General features: G+C 45.4%; 1 protein-coding gene across 2 annotated transcripts in view; it reads left to right on the top strand.

Moving 5' to 3' along the window:
• CLPX (caseinolytic mitochondrial matrix peptidase chaperone subunit X) overlaps window positions 1–24,841 on the top strand; it is a 544,085-nt gene that overhangs the window by 386,819 nt on the left and 132,425 nt on the right. The gene's annotated exons all lie outside the window — the stretch shown is intronic.

Below are 24,841 nucleotides of genomic sequence, written 5' to 3'. Positions count from 1 at the left end.
GAGGCAAGGCTGCTCCCTGTCACCACTACTGTTCAATTTGTACATCGAACCGGAATCAGGAATGACCCAGATATCTTAACATTTCAATACTGTGGTTGGGCAAAGAAATTAGGCTTATATGCTTTATAATTTATAGAGCCCACCTAGAGAGAACTCTGAGTCTTGTCTTGACATTAACGGCAGACTTTGGGAAGATCTCTGGCTATGACATTAGTAAAGAGAAGATGGAGATAATGGCTTGGAACAAAGAGGAAGGGGGACGAGAAGGGTAAAAGGGAAATGAGATACTTGGGGGTAAAGACCACTCAAGATATCACCAAGCTGACCAAGGAAAACTTTGAAAAAGTTAGGAAGGAAGTGGGTGCTTTGCTGAAAAACTGGTCATATCTCCCGCTCACTTTATTCGGCCGAGCTAACATGGTGAAGATGATAGTCCTCCCCAATTTTACCTTTCTATTTGATTCAATTCCCTTATCCTTTAAGAAGGAATGGTTCACGAAGATGCAAAGCCTGAAAAGTAGCTTTATTTTGTCATGGACAGCATGGAAGAAGCTGTGAAGGATGGCGGACGAAGGGGTGTTAGCACTACCACATTTGTTATTTTACTTGCTAAATAATGGGAAAATGCTGTTAGATAGACCCATAAGCTCAGAGATTGGGAGGTTACTGGCGGGGATGTTGAAGCAGGAGGAAGGAGGGGAATGTGGCTTTGTACAAAAATATGCTGATCCTAAGTACTTTAAAAAGGTCAGGCTGAAAATGTTATGGGGTATGGCCAAGACATGGTACAAAATTAAAAAGGCTTTGAAACTTCCGTACTTCAGTCAATTTGCCCCATTTGGGATTCTCCGGGCTCTCCAGAATGGACAAAGGAGATGATGGCAAATCCATTACGTAAGGCCCGTACAACAATATGAGAGCATTTGATCACTTGGGAGATGTGCAAACAAAATCGGACCATAAGGTCTCAGGATTCAAGTTCCTCCAGATACAGAGCTGGTACCAGTCCCCAGGCACAAGAATAGGGGATCAGGATGAACTCGAAGAGAGACTGATGTTGGGGACTGCGGGGAAGAAAGAAATTGCTGTGTGGTACAGGCTGATGATCGAGCTGGAAGACTGAGAATTTACCTTGCCGGTGTAGTTGTGGGGTGGAGCGCTTGCCGGAGATTTTGCTGGAGTACCAATGGCAAGTATCTATGTCTATTATGTACAAAATAGTAAAACCTGCCTATCTGAGGAGAAATCCTCTTTTTACCATCCACAGTGCTTACTAGACCACTCGCTAACTTTCAAAATTTGGAAAGGGAGGTGAGGCGACTTGTCCGAAATGCTGTAGCATGAAAGAAGACGTTGTGAATATGCTTTTGCACCGCCCAAAGATCCTGATATTCTAGGAGGGTGTGAGTAGAGCCTTGTCTAATACACTAAAAATTCCAATTAACATAAGCATTTTGCTGATTATTTTTGGATGTTTGGACCCACAACAAAAAATTGGCAAAAACTATGTGAAGCTGGTATTTTATGCTATATTACTGGCACGCAGAGAGATCTGTAAGCAATGAGTGGCCCATACTCCTCCTCAATACGAGGATTGGCCACTTTCTGTAAAGAGTATAACTAGATTGGATATGTCGGACAAGGGGAATAGAAGGTATGAGTTTTGGTTACCTTTATTACCATGGTTTGAGCAACAAGGTAGCAGGTTGGATCAGGGGTCCAATGATTAATCCTACTCCGCCTCGGCTGGCACTTTTCTAAGGAGCAGGAGTGCTAGCAGAAAATGTGGTTTGAAGAAGGGGCCGTCACAACCTGAGGGTGGGGCTGTGTGAATCCACCTTCTTTCATTCTCTTAGCAAAAGGGCAGGACACCCCAGTCAAGGTGCAAGTGGAATTGTGTTTATGAGGCAAATGAGGACAAAAAAGAAAATGATTTTGGAGTGCATATTTGCTTTCCAGGTCAGATGGGTTATATATTACAATGTTTTTGTCCTAACTCTGAATCACATGCAGCTTCCTTGTAAACTATGAATAATCACTGAAGTTGATGAGGCAAATGGGAATTCAGTTGCCCACTAGGGCTTCATCCAATTCCACATAATTATTGTATCAAGCATTATTGTATGCCCTTCCCCCCCGCCACCCCTTCATAAATGAATTTAGGAATTATTTTGCTGGAATTGAATTTCTACATGTGCTTCAATTTAAAGCTAAACTGCATATGTCTAACGGGTGCAAGAGTAACATCGAAACACCGATGTAAAAAGAAACGAGCATTTGCAAGATTTTGAGATATTACCATTGTAAACAACAATGCCTTTTATTTATGCCATATTTTACATTCCACAGGTGTTAAAAGGTCACGGTGTAGGTTGCAACCTCAGAAAAGGGAGTCCACAGAGTGACTTCTTGAAGAGTTAAGATTGGAGAAAGAGCTTTAAAAACAAATGGGGACCCAACTAATGCAAGCAATGTCCTAGGCCAGGCATCAATGAGAGGCAGCAGCTGAAATCAGACGGTGGTGACTCAGTTTACATCACTGAGAACAGGAAAAGGTCAAGGAGAATCCCTCTTCAAAGGGAGTCCACCCTCAACTGCCTGTGATTGCATCAATCACAGTAAACACACTGAAGATGTAACCATCAGGTCTTTCTTCTGAGGCAAGCGTGTGGGCATCCGCAATGATATGGAGGGCAACGCAGTGTACCAACCCACCCTGGCACAATTCATGTTGCGTTACATGAGGCTACATTAATTTTTGTTAGGCACTGGGAGTTTAAGTGATTTGCCCAGAATCACAGGATGTTCAGCGTCATTGCTGAGACTCGAACCCAGTTCCACAGACTCTAGGTCGACCGTCTTAGCCGTTAGACCAACTCCTCTCCTCCTATCTTGTATATAATACATTGAGAACTTTCATTTATAGACAGGTTAGTGCCACACCACCTTAATTCCGAAAATGGCAAGATAGAAGGCCTAGAAAAAGGCAACAGCCAAGGGTACGAAGGAGTTAAAAACATGAAGGGGGACGGAGAAAAAGGACAAGAGAAAAGAATAAAAGAATAGCGAAAAAAGATGAGAGAAGTAAAACAAACAATCGGTCACAAGAGAACTAAAGTAAGCAGTAAACCAAGATTAGAAACAAAAATGAAAATAGAAAATCCCTGCTGATACTGTAAACGGACAGTCCATTCTAGTACTCTAAGGTAGGTAGATCCACCAACAAGATTCAGCCGGGGTACAAACAAGCAAAAGAAGTGCACATACACCAAATGTCTGAATCTGCGTTCCTCTCGTACTGAGCAGGATTAATATTGCAACAACACATCATCAGTAGGTTAAAACTAACCTGTCTCACGACGGTCTAAACCCAGCTCACGTTTCCTATTAGTGGGTGAACAATCCAACGCTTAGTGAATTCTGCTTCACAATGATAGGAAGAGCCGACATCGAAGGATCAAAAAACGACGTCGCTATGAACGCTTGGCTGCCACAAGCCAGTTATCCCTGGTTGATAGACCAAGCCTAGGTTAATGGCATAAAAACGTTTTAAATAAATAAGCAAAACCAGCCCGCATAATAATCTCTCACACTTGATGCCCACCAAAAAAGAGTTCCAACAAGCAAGGATATTGCTGGGGTATTCGCCCAGGTAGGAAGATGAAACTTTGTGAGCGGTCCTAGCACAAATCTACAGAAAATAAAACAACAAAGAACAGGTCGACTGCAATAACACCATAAACAGTTGATAATCACATGCCACACTTGAATGCAATGGATAGAAGGCAGAAGTCAAAAGAGTGACGGAGGTTGAACACAGGAAACACCCGACAAGCGCATATCATTGGAAATAAAATAGACCAAAAAAAGAAGCAAATGTATAGAACAAAGTACGGCGTAGCTCGTATCAGAGGCCACAAGCAAGGCACATAGTCCCGTATACCATGTCACGTCCAAAATTGAAAAGACATGCCATAGTGCTGACCCGTTTGTGAAGTAGAGTAATGAAAAAGAACAACCAGTGTGCACAGGGTACAAACCCCATTTGTGGGGTAGCGTAGTGCAAGAGAACAACCAGTGTGCGCAGGAAATGCCAAACAAAGATAGCATACCTTGAATATGTAATAATAGTAATAGAAACAAGCTTTATTTCGATATATTGGTCATATCTTAAAAAGCATTACAGTACAAAGAAAAAAAAACATTTAAAATACAATAAATTTTAGCATTTTGTTCCTTAATTAAAAGCATACAAATTAGGCATTTGTTAAAAACATGTAAGTTAACTATAGGAAAAGCACAATATAGATTACGAGAGGCTCAGTTGCCAAGAGAATCTGATGACAGCATGGGATTTAACAATAGAACAAGTGCAATATATATTAAGGGAGACTCAGTTGCCTAGACGATCTGACCCGCCATGCCCAACCCAAGAATTTTGCCAGGCAGCAAGCAAACAGAGGACGGAAATCAGATCTTAGGATACGTAAGGCCTCCATGTGAGATCTAGTGCCGAGACTCCTGCATAGTGGCTTCAGCCAAACACGTCGCGGGGCTGCATATGCTGGGCACTCAAACATTAGGTGGGCAACTGACTCGTGCCTATTATCACAAAAAGGGCAATATGGTGTAGTTTGCACCGGTGGCTTCCAACTTGCAGTCAGCTTCCCTAATGGCAATAGACCCACCCTAAATTTGAAATACAGTGCCCTGTCCCATGGTTTACAAATCGTATCTAAATATGGTTCTCTGAAGGGCAACTCCTTGACCATCAGGAATTCTGTGGTGGATCTTCATAATTTAGAATTACTATTTCTAACATCTACCACCCAAGACCAATATAGCTTCTTTAAGGTCTGTTTGGGCGGAGCAGTTCTGTTTACCCAGGCGTCTTCAAGGCCCAGGTCATAAAGAAGCCGCTTAACTTCTTTAAGCCAACGGACCTTGTGCCAGCCAGGTGTTAAAAGGAGTTCCCTTAGGCCTTCAGCATAGCTGGACAATTCTGGTACCCTCCATATTCGTGCCCATAGGAGAAGGGGACGTAACCTCGCCTGCTCACTTATTGGGCGTGTGCCCACATCTAGGAGGAGAGGAAGAGAAGGTGTACTGTGCGGTAAGCCCACAAGGTCTTTGTGGAATTTATTTTCCAAGTGCATCAAGAAGTCCACTTTCTGCACGCCCCACAGTTCAGACCCATATAGAGCCGCGCTCACCCCCCTTGCCCTGTAGATGTCCAATACAGGACCAATTGGTTTGAGGGACGAAGCACGTTGTTCCTTCAGCAAGGCCCCTGTCACCCTCTTGTGGTTCAGCAAAATCTTTTGGTGGTGGGCTTTCCAGCTCATAGAGTCACAGAGGTGAATACCTAAGTAATCGAACTCTTTTACCCTTTGAAGTGGGACTGAATCCAAGGAAGGGGGGATGACAGTTTTCCTTGGGGATTTAGGGCCAGGAATTTAGTTTTACCTACATTAATAGCAAGACCCCTAGAATCGCAGAATTTCTTAAAACTGGAGAGTAATGTTTAGAGGCCTGCTGGAGTTTTTGAGATCATGAGGGTGTCGTCTGCAAATAGGAGGGTAGGGATTTTCCTGCCAGCCAGGGAAGGTGCATCTGCTGGATGTTTAAGCAGATGCTCCACCACTCCATTAATGTATAGTGAAAACAGAGTGGGGGCTAGCACACAACCCTGGCGGACACCCCTATTTACAGGGATACGTGGTGTTTTTTGACCCTGATCACCCCACCTGATCTGTGCAAAGTTACTCTCATGCAGCTTAATAAGCATATTAAGCAGGTATGAGGGAATTCCCAAGGCCTCAAGGACACTCCACAGTTGGGCACGTGGGACCAGGTCAAAGGCAGTCAGTCTATGAATGCAAGGTACAGACTGCCCTTGCCCAGTACAACCACTTTCCAGTATAGCATTAGTAAACGGAATGTCTGTTCGATGGTCCCCGTTCCGGATCTAAAGCCAGCCTGGAAATCTGACAGTACTTGATTTTCTTCAGCCCACTGTAAGACCCTGCCTAAGACTACCTTGCCAGCTACCTTCTGGGTGGAATCTAACAAGCTGATTGGGCGGTAATTAGCGGGGTCGTCCCGACTTCCTTTTTTGAAAATCGGGACGACCTCCGCACCCCTCCAGGAGTATGGCAGACACCCGCCCATCAAGGCCGCATTCAGGAGTAGAGCAATAAGTCTGCTCCACACTTCTGGGTTGGCCCGTAAGAGATCACCTGGGATGCCATCAGGTCCAGCAGCCTTATTAGCAACCAGGCACTTAATTGCCCCCTCAACTTCCTTGGGAATAAAGAAATGTTCCTCATTTTGGTGGTCAGTAGACACTCGGTGTGGCTGGTCCGTCAGACTATCTGAAGAACCCCCAGGAAGGGAGTAAAGCTTGGAAAAGTGGGCAAACCACGCCTCCCCAGTGATGTTGCATGTCAATAGAGAATCGGCGGGTTTATCCCTAGCACTTAACAGTTCCCAAAAGGCCTTCGAGTCTTTCTTGGAGCTAGCCGCCATTAGATCGTTCCAGAATTTAGTATCATAGGCACCCCTAGCCGTGGCTAGAGCTTTTTTGTAGCTTTTCCTAGCAAGACTGATGTGACCAGGAACCTTGGATTTCACTGCTTTAATAAGTTCACGTTTTGCAGCGCTACAGGAAGTAGAGTACCATTTTGCGCCGCTCTTAGATGTACCTCTTTTCGTGACCTTTGCTCCTGCTCGCTGGACAATGAATAGCTCACCTAGTGCTTTGGTTGTTTCTATGAAAAATTTAGAGACATCAGATTTACTAAAATCCGGGGAGTCTAGCCGCAGCTTTACAGTTGACATTATAGATTTTGCTAGAGCCATCCTTCCCTCATCCGCGGCAGCTTTATTCCATTTCAGCCGCCTGCCACAATTCGAGGGGTCTATTTCATGCGATGATTTCCATATATGTGGTGGTGGGGTTGGAATCATGTCTTGCCAAGGGGGAGTGAGAGTCGGGGCTAGTGGGTTGTGGTCACTATCAGAAGTTGACAGGACCTTCATATCTTGAAGATATGCCCAGAGCCTATGGTTCAGCAGTATGTAGTCAATCCTTGAGGTATGCCCCACCCTATTGTAAGTGTGTGCTCCTTGGGCATCAGACTTGGATCTGCCATTAGTTGCTCTGAGGTCATATTCCATACAGAGGGCATTAATGTCTGTGGCACTCTGGGTCCATTTTTTGATCGGGTTTAGTGAGAGCAAGGGGATACCTCTCCTAACATCAACTTCCCAGATGTCTAATATATCCTCACTGGCTAGAGGTTCGAAAGAACAATTGAGATCTCCAGCCAGTAGAACAAGGGAGTCTGCATGACGGGATCCGAGCTCCTCCTCAATTCCTGTTATAGATAACATAGAAACACCACCCCTTGCCCCCCTTAGGTAGAGGTTAAAAACTTCTAGCTTTTTCCCCCCGTGACATTTGACTGATAATCTCTGCAAATCGGGTGATTTTGTGGGTATGTGCCTTATAGTTAGCCCTAATGTAATACTAACCCAGATCAGGAGGCCGCCCGAAGGGCGACCTTTGCTACCAGATGGTTGAGATGCAGGCACAAAATAAGTTGTGTAACCCACCCTGTGTCGGGGTTCCAGGCACCAAGTTTCTTGCAGAAGACGTAGCCCAAAGGATTCCACAAGGGAGTTCCAGTCAGGAATGTCGATGTTGCGTGCAAGTCCTGCTACATTCCAACTAAGGACCCTCAGCAGTGGATTTCCTACGGCCCTCAACCCCAGTAAGGGGGCAGATGAAGGGGGGACGGAAACAGAGCTAAACCTTCATGACCCGTGTGGCAACACTATAGCCTCAACATCAGCCCCCAGTGGAGATTGAGTGTCCTCCCCCCTTATAGGAACAGTTACCCGTGTGTCATAGTTACTAACAACATTAAACCTTTTGCTAATAAGCGGGGCCAGTGGCTGTGGTGTTAAGGAGGTCTGTGGGAGGGTGTCTGTCACATGAGCTGCTTTGATAGTAGAAATACTCAACACCCCCTGTTCTTCTAAAGCACCCACGGTTAATTGACCAGGAGGATAGGGGCTGCTTCCCCTAGGTTTGATCGCCAGAGGTGTAAGGTCAGGGACCGCAGGAGACAAAAAATCCTTGACATAAGGTGAAAAACCAGGAGGCATGGGAAGTCCATCTACCTCTTCAAGGCAACCAAACCTATTGGATGTTGGTGCCCCAAACCACCTTCTATTTGGGCCTTGCCATTTGTCTCTTGCCCCTCCACGAGCCTGGTATCGCACCGATGACCACTCCCCCCCCATTATTTAAGTTAGTGCGAGGGGGGGTAGAAGAATGTTAAAGGCCTGGCTACAATGGATGAATTTTCCCCATAGGTAGTCCACGAGCATATATGGTGAGCCGTATGTGGGTCCTCAAAAGACACAACAATACAGTCACCTGCAGTGGATTTTCGAGAAGGACCTACCCAAGGAACTCTGCGCACCATTAGGATTCTACTTCTCGTGTGATTAGGGATCGGTCTGTTTACATTCAGCCAGTGGATAACCTTATTCTTCAGGGACCAGTGGTTTTCTTGAAGGTCACTCTCAATTTCCGGTACACCTGTCAGTACCACCACATATGGCTTTGCATCTGGGGGAAGATCTATCTAACCCCCGCGAAAGTTATTTCTACTTTGTGGGCCCTGGGGGATAGAACAATCGGCCTTGTTGTCATTCAGCCTTGGGACAGCTCCTGCTTTATGCTGTATGATAGGTTGTGGGGTAGGGTGCTTCGGTGACTTTGGTGGGGGTTTGGAGGCTTTGTGATCATAGCCCTTTGTGCGTGGTTTATGTACTGGCCTGTTTAGGAGCGGTGCTGGAGGGATAGTAGTGGGTGTTGGTGCAGCTAGATTACCATCTGGAACATTAGAGTTTTCCTTTTCCCGCAAATTAAGAGATGCTAGGGTTAGGATACTCTTTTCCACCTCTAAGAGATGGGTTTCAATACGTGAAAGTCTTAAGTCCAGGGGGGATAGCAGCTTTTTTTGGGTTTCCCAGACTATTTTTATAAAATCCACATCCTTTCCCTCCTGCTCATCTAATTGAGTCCCGATGTCCTCTATTGCTGCGTTCTCCTTGGAAATATCCAAGGTTACGCTGTTCTCATCTGCTCCAGGGGGCATCTGCACAGGGAGAGCAGTCCTACCTTCAGCAGTGTGCACAGGCAAATTGCTAACATTTAGATAATGGGCCCTAGCGACTTTAGCCTTCTTGCGTGAATAGGCGGATCTTGTGTTGTGTTTTCTTTTGTGTGCTGTACCCTTAGTTTTAATACATAGGGGGTTCTCATGGGTCTCAGTGATCAGTGGTGTATTAGCGTTCAGTTGTCCGTGATCTAGTTCAGGAATGATAACGGGTGAGATCTGACTGGCGTGCTGGCGGGTGAAGCATGGGGTTGGAATTGGCACAGGGGACGTAACTAGAGTGTGGTGAACGTCAGCCTGCGTTGAAATGTGTTGCGGGTTTGGCAATCGCTCCGGGGTTATTGCAGACGCTATGTGGCCCAGGGATGATTTTTTGGACTTGGCAATGTCCTGAGACAATCTTCTAGCTGCCTCCAAGTCTAGGGAAACACGGTTTTGCATTTTAGTGATTTCCTTGTCTATAGCAATATTAGTTCTCGTTATGAAGTCATCGAGGGTCCCTTTTTGCTTCAACCCTCCCTTAGCAGCCCTACTACGGCTTACCCGTGTGCACATGTTCCTACAAGGATATACAAAACAGTGGCTACAATAAGAATTGCAAAAGGATGGTACCAGAGGCACAAGAGAGGGCGAAAGGGATGGGGCCCAGTCCAGTCTCTTCAGTCCTCGAACGGCCTCAAACGGCCCGCCCTTTGCCCGGGCTTAGCCCCGGGCGCTCCCGTGCAGCGTGTGCACGTCCTTCTAAAGTAGCCTATGCAAGGCGTAATTGGCGGGTGGGCGGAGCCGGCAGGGAGAGCAGCCCAGGTGGAACAGATGAGGCACGCAGGGACTCCTGGTCCACGGAGTCCCTGCCTTCTACTCGCAGCCCTGCCGGTATCCGCCGTCAGCAAACAGCAACAAAGAACCCCTCTCTAGCTGCAGCAGCTCCCGTGGCCAAGAACGCGCTGCGGTAGTCCTGCGGTGGTCCCAGGGGTCTAGGGCGCCAGGAAAGAGGTCAGCAGCAGGTTGGTTTAAGCAAGTGGCAAAGTTTTGTTCAGACGATCCCCTTGAATATGTATACTATACTATCCACGCCAGCAGTCACAGCAGAAGAAAATCTCAACTAACATTAAAGGTTCACGAATAGTAGCGTCGAGAACCAAAGCGCATCAGGTGTTGCGCTATACCGATGGGCTGGAAAACAAAGCACATTGGGGTTGACCATGTCAACATGGATAATTATAACAAGCGTTAAATAAGACCTAATAGAAAATTACAATGGTCTATGTAGTAAATAAAGCTTAGCACCCGCAGACCTTGCAGTGAACTCGCCTATATGCGGACGACGAGAATACTCCTTCGACGTCCATTTCCAAAATACCCGACATTCCGGATGAGTAGAACATCAAGTAGCCAAACAGACGTGACGTTGACAATCGCTCAGACGCAGCATCAGGTGCAGTAGTAGGAGCAGTCCTTTCGGTAACTAAAGCGCAAACCGAGGCCTCCATCTTTAGAGTATAATTTAGTCATCTCGCATGTCACATGCAAAACATTAAAACGCGACTCGCACAATATTACCGCAACAGGTAGCGAGAACAAAGCAAAAATTACCCAAATGCAATACATTGTATCAAAAACAAAAATATGGAAAAACTTAATAAAAAAACAAAAATTACATGAATAAAGTCTCGAACCTCGTGCATCCATAAACAAGAATCTGGTTTCTAATAGTATTATTAGAACTCGGAGTTCCAGTACTGGTTCAACAGTCATCAGATCGATAGAGCCACGCACTTCGTGGGTGCAGGCTGATAAGAAGTAGGTCTGAAACCACTTTATGCATTCCAATCGGACTAAATGGAAAGGCATCCGTTCCACACAAACAAATAGAACACAATTTTTGAGCAGCAGAACATTTAAATGCTACAATACAAACTGAGTGTCATCCAGAGGTATCATATAAACATATATGGCAGATATCAAGCATAGTCATCCACGAAATGAAGGCTTAGCAAGTTACTACAACATAATGTTTAATGCATCCACACCATAAAGCCTGGAGAGTTACAGGACGGTGTTGTTAACCATCTCTATAAATGTTGCAAAAGTGCCTATATTTCAAATTCAACGACGGACAAACATGAGGACCAGACACTTAATTCAATCACAATGTTTTCCATACAAGTAACGCCTAATCAACTATTTATGACACATGATATCCTTTTAACTACGGACTAAAGGGGCGGTGTATGAAGTGTCTTAAACTACAGTTGCTCACGAAAATGAACAAACTGGGGCAGCCTAATATTACAAGACGTAACCATAGAGGCGAATCAATGACTTTAGAACTATCTTGTTAAGAAAAATATCTAATCTGAGGGAACCCCTTTTAACACCTTCGCTGCGGGGGAGGGGGGCGCGCACAGCGCCCACATGCTCATGACGAGCCGAGCTCGTCATGAGCTCCAGTGCTCCTGTGCTCATGACGATCTCAGCTCGTCACAGGTGCATTGGCTCCCGTGGAACGCTCAGCACATCAGGGGAATTCTCACAGCACCTGAGCGTTCCACGGCCCTTGACGAGCTGAGCTCATCATGAGCACCGGAGCACCGTGCCTCATGACGAGCTCAGCTCGTCATGAGCATGCAAAAGGTTAATTCTCACCATTTTTCGATGTTAAGGAATATACACAGATAAGAGTTTTGCTGTTTATATCTAACATTGTTAGGCCATAGCAGAGATAGTCAGATGTCCCAAATTATCATCTTCCGTTGTTTGATGTTGATAAACAAATTTACAGGAATATCATTCTAAAGTATTGAAGGAAATTATAAGAAGTATTGCAGTTCTGTGTCCAAGTTCAGTTCCTGAGTCCTAGATCGCAACCTACAGATCCATGTCACTTCTAGCTGGCTTTGACACAGTCCCCTATCACCACCCCTAAGCATATTGGGTAAGAGATCAATAGCATGAAACTTAAAATTAGATCTATTCTTGATTGAGGTACACACATGGGACACCAGTGCATACGACATGTGGAGGAGTGTGGCTCAATGGTTAGAGCGGCAGACCCTGATGCAAAGCTCTGGCTCTGGACCAGGGTTCAATTCCCGCCTCGGCGGGTCTTGGGCTCAATTTCCTCGGACCTGACAATTCTCGCCTCGGTGCCTATTCTAATCATGGGCCCCACGCTGCAACTCTGGGCAATAGCTTGCTTAACCTCCACACCGGCCCCAACAGCGCTAGGATGCCTGGCTTCACCCTGGGGGTGCCCAGGAGTGGACACTTCACAGGGAAAGCCAGGATGGGTTCCTCAGCGGTATGAGTAATAGCGCCAGGAAACCGCTTGGTGGCAGTGCGCTCTACAAATACCTTGACATTTACATTTGACATTTACATGTCCCCGTTAAGGCATGCTCTCCTATGTTCTTGGATATGTGTCTTAAGGGGACAGACCGTACTCCCTACGTAGGCTTTCCCACATACACAGATAATCACATAGATTACATATTGTGTCAAACAGTTAATAAATAGTGTATGTCCTTTTTGTATTGTATTCAAAGTCTTTGTTATCTGTCCTAGGTGGCAGATATTACACCCGCCACGGGTAAAAACCAACGGGACGGGTCAGCTAGGTATCCTGCACCTTTTAACTTGGTCATGTATATCTAGGACGCACTTCCTCTCTAATGGTCTTGCATCTTCTATAAACAATACTCCGATTTTCCTGCAAAAGATGGCCCACTCCAGGTACTCCCTTCAATAAGTACCAATGATTTTTGAGGATTTTGAACAGCTCTTGATTCAATGCAGAGTTTGTCGTAATAAACAACAAAGGCTCTTTGTTAGGCCTTTTCTCTAGATAATAGTGTATCTGGGCGTTTCAGTCTATTTGCCCTATCAACTGTGTGCGAAAGTACAGAATCACTTTACCCACGACGTCTGAGTCGTTGTAATAATTCATGACTGTGAATTTTATACTGCGCTTCTTCACTGCATTTTCTCTTTATGCGTACTAACTCCCCATAGGGAATTGCTGTCTTGGTACTGGGGGGATGTAAACTCTGATAATGTCACAGACTGTTAACAGCTGTCTCCTTCCTGAATAGAGTACTCTGCAAAATTTTATTCTGCACATGTAACAATAGGTCCAAAAATTGGATCTTGGATTGGGACATCATCATAGTAAATCTCAAATTAAAGTATGCAAAATATGATTTGAAAGCAGTTTCTGTCCCAGACCCTATTATAAAAAATTTTGTCACTGTACCTTCCCCAAAAATTAATGGACTTATTCCAAGCTGCAGCCGCCGCGGCCCAAAGCGTACACCAATTCCACCTACCCCATGAATAAATTGGCATACGAAGGGGCACATTTTGACCACATCGCTGTCCTCTGTAGTTGTTTAAACCAGGTATCATCATAGAAGAAATTGTTGTTCAGAATCAGGGAGATCATGTTGAGTAATATTTTATTATGGTCATATGACTAGCTCTTTGTGATGATAGGAAATGCTCTGTTGCTCTACAACCAAAGTAATCTCTTACACAGGTTTAAAGGGACTATACATCAAAAGTGCAGAGCCACAGTGAATCATCCCATATGAGACCATCAAGTTTGTTAAGTAGGTCAGTAGTATCTTTGAAATAGGATGGGAGATTGTGTATCATAGGTTGAAGAAAAGAGTCTACAAACTGAACCATTGATTCTGTAAGGGAACCTATGGGAAACAGCCGTTACAACGCAACTTTTACAACGCACTACCATTACAACGCTACTTTTACAACGCAGGATCCATTACATCGCATGCCTTTACAACGCATGACATTACATAGCAGATGCTATTACAACGCATACCATTACAACGTAAGTATAGGTAAGTATATAGTTTTATTTTATATTTTATTTAACATTATTTAATTAATTTAATTAATATTAAAAATAAATAAATATATTAATTTATGTATTTTTATATAATAAATTAAATATATTAATTTAAGTAATTTTAAAAAATAAGTATGAGTATAGGAGTATATGTTTTGGGGTACTGAGGTATATGTTTTGGGGTGTTTGGGTATTTTTAGGGTTCAGGGCTAGGTTTGGGTTATGGGGTACAGGGGTATTTTAGGGTTCAGGGCTAGGTTTGGGTTATGGGGTACAGGGGTATTTGTAGGTTTCAGGGCTGGGTTTGGGTTTTGGGGTACAGAGGTATTTTTAGGGTTCAGGGCTAGGTTTGGGTAATGGGGTACAGGGGTATTTTTAGGGTTCAGGGCTAGGTTTGGGTTATGGGGTACAGGGGTATTTTTAGGGTTCAGGGCTAGGTTTGGGTAATGGGGTACAGGGGTATTTTTAGGGTTCAGGGCTAGGTTTGGGTTATGGGGTACAGGGGTATTTTTAGGGTTCAGGGCTAGGTTTGGGTTATGGGGTACAGGGGTATTTTAAGGGTTCATTTTTTAAAAAAACGACTTTAAATAAATTAAATTAATTAAATTAAATTAAATTAATTACAATTTTTTAAAAAAGGTATACTTACCTATACTTACGTTGTAATGGCATGCGTTGTAATAGCATCTGCTATGTAATGACATGCGTTGTAAAAGCATGCGTTGTAAATGTTTCTGCGTTGTAAAAATCGCGTTGTAACGGTGTGCGTTGTAAAAGTTTGCGTTGTAACGTCATACATCCGAACCTATACCAGAGATGATAGGCCTGCCAGGTGGAAATTTCTCCTTCTTATGTATCTTCGATAAAAGATGCAAACAAGGGTGCAAGAGTAAGCTCGAAACACCAATGTAGGAAAAAAAGACTATGAGATGTTCAGGAAGTCTTTTATTTATGTTGGTTTGCACATGGTCACTTTAAAATGAGGGTTAGGATGGTGACGCCCATTCTTGAGCAGGGTTTGTGAATACCGAAAGCATAGGTCAGTTGCAGCCTGCCATTTTTTCTGCAAATACCTTTTTTTTATAATTTTGCACCAGAATTGAGCTCACTCTCCTGTTCTTCTGTGAGGAACAGGAGAGTGGAGATATATGCATGTATGTATGTGTATATATTTATAAATATTTGTGGATATTTCTCTGTATACTTATTTAAACCTGCAATCCGCCATTTGTACTTTTAGCATTAAAAAATTTTAAATGCTGTAACTACTTATTCTGATTCAAGCATGTGAATCTAGGAACAAATCGGTACTGGAGAAGAAAATAAGTTATTTGCCTGTAACTGTAGTTCTCCAGTATTGGTATATTTCATAGATAACCCTTGGGTTCGATTCTGGCGCTCTATAAGCAATTAAATAAATAAATAAATAAATATTTCATAGATTCAAACGTGACCCACCCTGCTCTCCTTAGAGGTTCCCCCTCTTGTTATAAGAATAACTTTGCCCAATAGTTCTTGGAAATCTGAGGGAATCAGCCTCTATGGGGAGTGTTCTAGAGGGTGCTGATGCCTAATTGGCTGGAGTTCGGTTCTTTTCAAATGATATGGAGAAGTTATTAAAGTGAATGTTACAGTTCGAGGCATGTGGGCTGCTGAATTCATATCTGTGCATAGATCGCCCCCTAGTGTTGGGTCTGGATTATCGCACATTGTTGTCCTGGAAGAGTCTTCGAAGTATCACGAGATAGGTGGCTGCTCCCCTGGACTACAGTGCGCATGGGCATCGACTCCATCCTCAGATTGTTTTTTTCCGCCATTGGGTTCGGATGCATATTGGTTCACTCAAGTCGGAATCGATATAAAAGTTTTCTTAAGGCCAAAAGGCCTTTAGTTTTTTCGTCGGTATAGTCTTGCGTTCGGTGCCCAGTTCTGTTCCAGCTCAGTTACCGAGCCGGATATCCAGGAGAGCCGCGTGCTTTTCAACGCTGAAGGCCCGGTCGACGCCAGAGGCCTCATCGACGAACCATCATGGAACGGAGCCCGTTCAAGAGATGTCCGGTGTGCAACTCCAAGTATCCCCACATCGACGTCCACCCGGTGTGCAACAAGTGTCTGTCGACGGATCATGATGAAGCCAGCTGCATGGCTTGTTCCCGTTTTCGATCCAAGACACTTCTGCATCGACGCGCTGCACGCAAGGAAGCCCAGCAGACTGCACCGGAGCCTGTGGACATCTTCGATGCCGGGGATGATGAAGGAGCAGACCGGGAGGTTCGAGAGAACCTGTCGCATCCCGCGTCGGAGGTCGACTCCAACTACGACGCAGATTTTGAGATGCTCGAAGCAGAAGAAGTCGTCGACGAGGTAGGAGACGACGACGGGGCCTTTGGGGCCATGGAAGATAGCTCGAGCGAGGGGCCATGGAAGATAGCTCGAGCGAGGAGCTATGCACACAAACTGACACTGAGGCCGAAACGCTTCATAAGGCTCAGGTCGAGGGATCGCCACAAGGCCTTACCCAAGATTTTCCGATAAGTTCTACGGCCCCACCTTCGGGCTCGGCTACGGACATATCTAAGGAGCCACAAACTGCGAAATCGAAACCGAAAGTGAAAGCTCCGGTATCGACGCAACCAAAAGCACTGCTGACTGCATCGAAACCAAAAGTGCGTATTGCTTTGCTCGGCTCGAAGTCCTCGGACCTGTCGGCACCGACTAAGCAGAAGAGCGTTATCGACCCGAAGAAACCGCTGAAGGGCGTCGAGACGAAGTCTAGCACGCCGAAGGCAAAGGTCAAGGCAGTCGACCCGAACAAATCGGCGCCGAAGACAGTCGACACCGACAAAGGACTCGGTGATCCGAATGTTTTCGAGCGTCCGCGTCGGCCGGACAAGGCCAAGAGCCGAACAACCCCCGAGTCCACGCCTGGTGGTGCCTCGAAGGATTCCGTCGAGTAGACGCAGCCGTCCGCCTCATTCTCGAAGCAGGTGGCAGACTCCCTGAAGCGCATCAAGGACAAGGCCTCGGGTGTCAGGCCTAAAGATCCTCCACCTTCGAAGCCTGCCGATAAACTTTAGAAGACGTCGGCGCCCATCCACGCCACGTTGCCGCCGAAAGTGGTGCCGAAGGCTTTCATCCCTAAAATGGCCGCCGACATGCCCAAGAAGTTGTCCACGGTGCCGAAGTCGACAACTGTGGTCCCGGCCGCAAAGCATCGACAATCCTCGTTGGAAGAGCAACAGTAACAGTTTATCGATGCCGAGACAGGCAGACTTTCTCTTTATAAACGGAAAATCGCCCCGGAACAGCCAATGGAGTCCTATAAAATTCCACTAAAGAAGAAAAAGGATTCTACTTCAACACTTGTAGAACCTGTATCTCCACGTGGCCATGATGTCTCACCCACTTATTCAGATGTGGACACTGGAGAAGGTGATAATGGCGAATACAGCTATCCTGTGGACACTGATCCAGATGATACAAATGAACCCTGGGCAGATGCTGCTGACCCAGGTGATCCACACTCTGCCCCAGACACTCAAGTGTATGCTGTAAAAACGTCGCCTACTGAGGATTCGGCAGCGTTTAATGCTCTCATTGAAAGGGCGGCTAAGAATCATGATGTCCAGCTCCATGCTCACCCCATTGAAGTAGACTTTCTTTTCGACACCTTTTCCACCTCAGAGAGGACTGTCAAGACTCTGCCTATGTTGAAGGGTGTCTTGAAGCATGCTGGGGAAATCTTTAAGGAGCCTATGAGAGCCAGGGTGATAAACCCCAGGATTGAAAAAAAGTACAAACCGGCGCCTGGAGACCCTACTTACAATAACCCCTTGCATGCTGATGACGAACCCCAGCCGTCATGCACTACAGTGCTCGTGTGCTGATGACGGCTGGGGTTCGTCATGGCCCGCCCCTGTTCATTTGTTTACAGCACAGGGGCGGAAACGGGCCAGCAGTGAAGGGGTTAAGGGACAGTTGCCGTTGGACTCTCTTGTTGTTTCTAATTGCCGGAAGAGGGCTAATTCACAAACAACGGGTGATGCTCCTCCCCCAGATAAGGAATCTAAGGTGTTCGAGGCATCAGGAAAAAGGGTGGCAGCTCAAGCGGCCAATATCTGGCGCATTTCAAACACTCAGGCACTCTTAGCCAGGTATTACAGGGCCCATTACGATACACTTGAGACCCTGTTACAGCACCTACCAGATGAATATAAGGATGCAGCTGAGATGCTCATCCAGGAAGGGAAGCTCATATCAAATGCTTCTATCAAATGTGCACTGGACGCAGCAGACACCGCGGCCAGAGTTGTTAACACTAGTGTCATGTTGAGACGACATACCTGGCTCAGAATCTCCGGGTTCAAGCCAGAGATACAGACCACCATTCTAAATCAGACAGTAAACCCTGATCATCTATTTGGCCCAGAGGTGGACACCACCTTGGAAAAAATCAAGAAAGACACTGAGACTGCAAAGTCTATGGGGGCTCTACAGTCGCAGCAGTTCAGGGGTGGTTCTTTTCGTCGCTCAAGCAATAGAGGTGTTTCCAGAGGCCAGCTGTCCCAGAACACCCAGTACTATAAAGGCGGCGCGCAAACCACATACACCAAACAAAGTAGAGGTGGATATCGTGGAAACAGCGCCAAGGGCAGAGGTCGTGGAAACAACAACTCCAGGTCCTCCGCCACTAACAAACAGTGGCGCCTTGTCACTGCCTCCTGACCACACAACACCCGTCGGGGGGAGACTTCAAGAGTTCCTGCCAGTCTGGAAGTCCATCACCACAGACAGGTGGGTCACTCAGCTTATCCAGTACGGTTATTGTCTGGAGTTAACATCCACTTCACCCAACATACCCCCAAGACACCGTCCTATGTCCGCTGAGCATTTGCACTTATTGCAGCAGGAGGTACTCGTCATGCTGCAAAAAGGGGCAATCGAGCTCGTGCCTGTGGAAGAAAGAGGCACAGGAGTTTACTCACTGTACTTCTTGATACCAAAAAAGGACGGGTCCCTCAGACCCATACTGGACCTCAGACCCCTCAATCAGTACATTCTGTCGGAGCACTTTCACATGCTAACACTGCAGCAAGTCCTACCGTTGCTCAGTCAGGAGGATTTTCTAGCAACATTAGATCTGAAGGATGCATATTTTCATATTCAGCTGCACCTGTCACACAGAAAATACCTCCGGTTCACCATCCAAAACCAACATTACCAGTTCAAGGTTCTACCTTTCGGAGTCACCACGGCACCCAGGGTGTTTACAAAGTGCCTGACGACGGTGGCGGCACACCTAAGGAGACAGAACATTCACGTCTACCCTTATCTGGACGACTGGCTAATCCAGGCAAAGTCGGCCCAGCAGTGTGCCGCCCACATGTCACACACCATTCACCTTCTTCACGATCTGGGATTCTCACTGAATTACCCAAAGTCCCACCTGCAACCCGCCCACATACGGCAGTATCTGGGTGCGACTATAAACACTCTGGCAAACCACAGCACAGCCAAATTCAGTGAGGGTCAGCAGCATTCAATCGCTGATACAGAAATTCATACCTCAACACTCGCTTCCAGCACGAGTGTTCATGCAGTTGATAGGCATGATGGCCTCCTGCATCTTCATAGTCCCGCACGCGAGACTGCTTCAGGAGTGCTTAGCACGTCAGTGGACTCAGGCTCACGGACAGTTGAAAGGCCTAGTGTTGGTAACCGGTCGTGCATACAGTTTTCTGCATTGGTGGAATCCACAAAACCTTTGCAAGGGACGACTGTTCCAGGAGCCTGTGCCACAGATCATTCTGACGACGGACGCTTCTCTCCAGGGTTGGGGAGCTCATGTACTCTACTACACTGTCCAGGGACTATGGACAACACAGCAGAGGAAGATGCACATCAACGTTCTAGAACTGATGGCTATCTTCATGGCAATGAAAGCATTCAAGGTACATATGTGCAACAAGGTCGTGTTGATCCGGACGGACAACATGACGGCCATGTACTACATCCAGAAGCAGGGAGGTACACACTCTCCACAGTTGTCTCATCTGGCTCAGAGCATGTGGAAGTGGGCCATTCAAAGGAATATCTTCCTCATGGCGGAACACCTCCCGGGCAAGGACAATCAGATGGCGGACCTGCTCAGCAGGTACAGCCACCAAATGCATGAGTGGGAGATACATCCATCAGTACTCCACCCGTACTTCCAAAGGTGGGATCATCCAGAGATAGACCTGTTCGCCACAAAGGCCAAATGCCGAAGCTTTGCCGCCAGGTTTCCACACCCACAGTCGCAGGGCAATGCGACATGGATGAACTGGTCAGGCAAATTTGCATATGCTTTTCCCCCAGCACCTCTAATACCGCTGGTGGCACACAAGCTGAAGCAACACTCGATGACTCTCATCCTGGTTGCTCCGACGTGGGCATGCCAACCATGGTACACCACGTTTCTGGAACTATCCGTGGTACCGCATCAAAGGCTGCGCCTCACACCCAAGCTTTTGACGCAGAGCCATGGCAACATTCAGCATCCAGATCCGCAAAGCTCAACCTGACGATCTGGCTCCTGAGGTCTTAGAGTTTGGCTACCTCAACTTACCTCCTGACTGTATGGACATTATCAGGGAGGCAAGGAAGCCCACCACCAGAGCATGCTATGCGGCGAAATGGAAGCGGTTTGTCATTTATTGTGCAGACCACAACATTAACCCGCTGGACGCATCTATTCAAAACATCATTTGTTATCTCTTACATCTGTACAAATGTAATCTGGCCTATGCTTCCATTCGTATACATCTATCCGCAATGGCGGCCTATCTGCAAAACAGGCAGCACCTCTCCCTTTTCAGAGTGCCTGCCATCAAAGCCTTTCTGGAAGGACTCAAACGAGTCATTCCTCCACGGACCCCACCAGCTCCCGAATGGAACCTAAATGTGGTCCTCACGAGACTAATGGGTCCCCCTTTCGAGCCACTGCATTAATGCGAGATTCAGTTCTTAACATGGAAAGTATCTTTCCTGATGGCGATTACGTCGCTACGACGAGTTAGTGAACTCCAGCCATTTATACAAATTCATCCCAACAGGGTGGTGCTTCACACTAACCCTAAGTTCCTTCCTAAGGTGGTTTCTCAGTTCCATATCAACCAGACTATAGAACTACCTGTGTTCTTCCAAAATCCTGAGTCAGTTGCGGAGAGAATGCTCCACAAGCTTGACGTCAAAAGAGCCTTGGTGTACTACATTGATAGGACCAAAGATTTTCAGAAGACGAAACAACTATTTGTTGCCTTTTCACCACAACACAAAGGCAACCCCATTTCCAAGGCTGGTATAGCCAGGTGGATCGTTAAGTGTATTCAGATCTGCTATCAGAAAGTCAAGCGCACTCTAACGATTCCACCGCGGGCCCACTCCACCCGGAAGTTGGGGGCCTCCATGGCTTTCCTTGGAAATATTCCTTTAGAAGACATATGTAGAGCAGCCACATGGTCTACCCCACACACATTTACAAAACACTACTGTGTGGATATGCACTCCAAACAGCAGGCAGCTGTAGGGCAGGTTGTTCTAAAAACACTTTTCCAAACTGCTGCAGCTGGCACAGGCGGCCGCCGCTAATGGAGGGACTGCTATGTATTCTATGCACAGATATGAATTCAGCAGCTCACATGCCTCGAACCGAATATGCTACTTACCAGTATGCATCTGTTCTTGGCATGTAGGGCTGCTGACATTCATATCGCCCGCCCTCCTCCCCGGCGCCTGTAGCGGCTGCAGCACTCACACATACTTCTAGCATGGTCATCATTCACAGAGTTTCACTCCATCTTTGCCACAATGGCTAAAACAATCTGAGGATGGAGTCGATGCCCATGCGCACTGTAGTCCAGGGGAGGAGCCACCTATCTTGTGATACTTCGAAGACTCTTCCAGGACAACAATGTGCGATCATCCAGACCCAACACTAGGCGGCGATCTATGCACATATATGAATGTCAGCAGCCCTACATGCCAAGAACAGATGCATACTGGTAAGTAGCATATTCGTTGCTTTTATAGGCTATGGTAATATTATGTCTGGTTTGTATGGTACCGTTGGACTCCCACTTCGACGATGGGCATTGATTCAGTCACGTGAATCTATGAAAGATACTAATATTGGAGAGCTACAGTTACAATAAGTAGCTTATTTTCATATATAACAAAAGTTTTGCCCCAACTTGGAACTCTATGGCTTTGCATGAAATTACCAATTTTTGGACGAATTTCTGGTTTTCCCAATGTTAACACATTTTATCAGAAACTGGCTGTGAGGGCTTCATATTGCAACAAAATTGGAAGAGCGGGTGAATTGTTCTCCACCAATAATTTGAAAAATTTAGCCACAACTATCCTTTATTCACTCCTAATGACATAAATTATGAATGATGAAGGGATGTTTAGTTTTCAGAAGAGCATATATCAAAATGTATAACTTCTCCACCCTTATTTGGAGAACTCACTACAACAATTTACTTATCTAGACCATTTAACTATTTGCAGAGAATTTGAACTGAAGTCAACAGACAGCCCTGTTTAGAGTACCCCATTACACGTGTTATTCCCCATAGCCTCTAAATCTGCTGATTCATTAATGGTAATTGCCAAAGACTTCAAACTCCATTTCAAGTAGATAGCAAGTACATCATCCGGAACTGGATGGTTCTGTCCATTGTGATAGCTGAGTCCTGGAGCATGAAAGATTTGCCAGAAATCCTTTAAAGTACAGAATGACTAAGGTATATAAACATTTGTCTATTGTGTGGCACAGTAGAAGACCTTCATGTATGAGATGAATGACTAATCCATTGCAATATTGATTTAGCCTCCACTGTAAATTACGAATAGAACAGAATTAATGTTGTCCATTTCAGTATCTTAACTTGACCGTAAATTGAAATATGCAGACAAAAACCTTATTTTACACTGCAACAGCTACCATATGGGACCTAGCTCCAAATAACCAGGGACTCTGACCAAAACATACTTTTACAAAGTGATCTACTACTTTGATCATTTGGAGAATATGTGCAGCAAACTAATTCAGAGAATACCTAAATGTCCTGGCAAACACTTAAGAATGCAAAGGTCTGAATCTATTTGCCATTCACCCAAAGAGATATGAATCTGAATGCCCTCAGGTTGCACATGGTATGGTCCAATCTCATATTCAAAAAGTAGTTCTTTGGACATATTCAGAAACAACCAGTTGTTACCACATACAAGCCTTAATTAGGTCGCATGGACTATTCAACTCCATAGTTTTGGTGAAGTTCCACAGCGGAAGAAAGAATAGACAAGTTATCGTCTGTGCACCCCTAACCCATATCCTTCAAGAGCTCATGGAGCAGATGCATCAGTTGGGATTAGAGCATGGGCACTCCTTTAGAATCACAAAGTTTACTAAGCACCATGATGCTAATAGGTCCAAACATTTTACTTTGGTGGTATCTTCGATAAACCAAATCCTTGATACACACAATTAAGCTGTTAGGGACAATCAGTACACTGACTACATGTTCCAACAAAATGTTCAAAATCAACAATATAAAAAGTGGCTCTTGTTGATCTCACTCAGGAGGAGTTCTCTCATATCCAATATTTTAAGCTCAGTACCTCTGTTAGGATGACAACCTTTACTGCATGTGCTACCAGATTTTAAGACAATGGGATGTCTCCAACTTCATCATCAAGTTTGCCAAGAAGCAAGTGCCAGGGATTGTACGAAAGATAGTTAGGGGCATTTGATCAAGTGAGCTTTTCTAGGAGTAAAGTCTGCTTTAAGCACTCAGGTATTCAATTTTCTAAAAGTGATTCTTTAATAACTCCTAATGGTGGCCTCCATCAATCCTGGATGTTCCTTAATAATGAAAGTAAGGCGGGGATCCCTTGGGGAGGCGGTAACATTTATACCCTGTGTGATTGCATGGTCCTTTTCTAGGCATTCCAACGGTTGTTGCGGATTTCTATCAGAACTAGAAGCTCCTTGTCTTAAACTTTTCTTTGTTCTTGATCGAGGTTGACGTACGTTTGGATCCATTTGGTCTAAATAATCTCTTCAAACGGGTATAGGCTAGTGTGTAAGTTGTTTGCAAGAGGGTGTGAGGCATAATTCATAATTGTAGGAACTTGCCCCAACAAGGATATTCAATCTTGGAATGCACCATCCCTTTTTCTCCTAGCTGGCCAAGGGCTATGCTGAGTTACCATGCAAGTGATGGTACTGTGCTTTGTATTTAATTAAAAGTGATTTGACAAATTCAGGTCATAACCAATAGGTGGTAACTTCTAACTTTCCCTAACAAAATTGGACTTATGGGGACTCTATAATGCGTTATATTTCCTTTAATGTACCAGATGTCACTTGAGTAGAATATGTCTCTGAATCACTGCTCATCTGATCTCCCCTAATTTCCTAGAGCATAGTAGTATTCTGTATCAAAGAGGATTAAAAGAATAGCATCCAAAATGTTTGACTCTACCTGCTCAGTTCAAGACCAGATCACGTCAAGGCATTCACCTCATCCCAGAGAGTTGATCACTCTCATTGTTAACTGTAGAAAAAGCTGATGAAGGTCACATGGAGTAGGAGAGAAGAAGAGCCCCATCTGCCTTTCATGGTCTTTACACTCCAACATGGAGCAGGTGCCCATTGTCCTATTTAGAAGGCACTGTGCATTTAATAGTGATTGATCTCTAAATCTCACTGACTGCTAGTCTTGTGAATGCT

The sequence above is a fragment of the Lissotriton vulgaris genome, chromosome 2_1, assembly GCF_964263255.1.
Source record: "Lissotriton vulgaris chromosome 2_1, aLisVul1.2, whole genome shotgun sequence".
Classification (NCBI taxonomy): Eukaryota; Metazoa; Chordata; class Amphibia; order Caudata; family Salamandridae; genus Lissotriton; species Lissotriton vulgaris.
The sequence above is the reverse complement of the archived record's forward strand: the minus strand, read 5'-3'. Positions and strand labels throughout refer to the sequence as shown.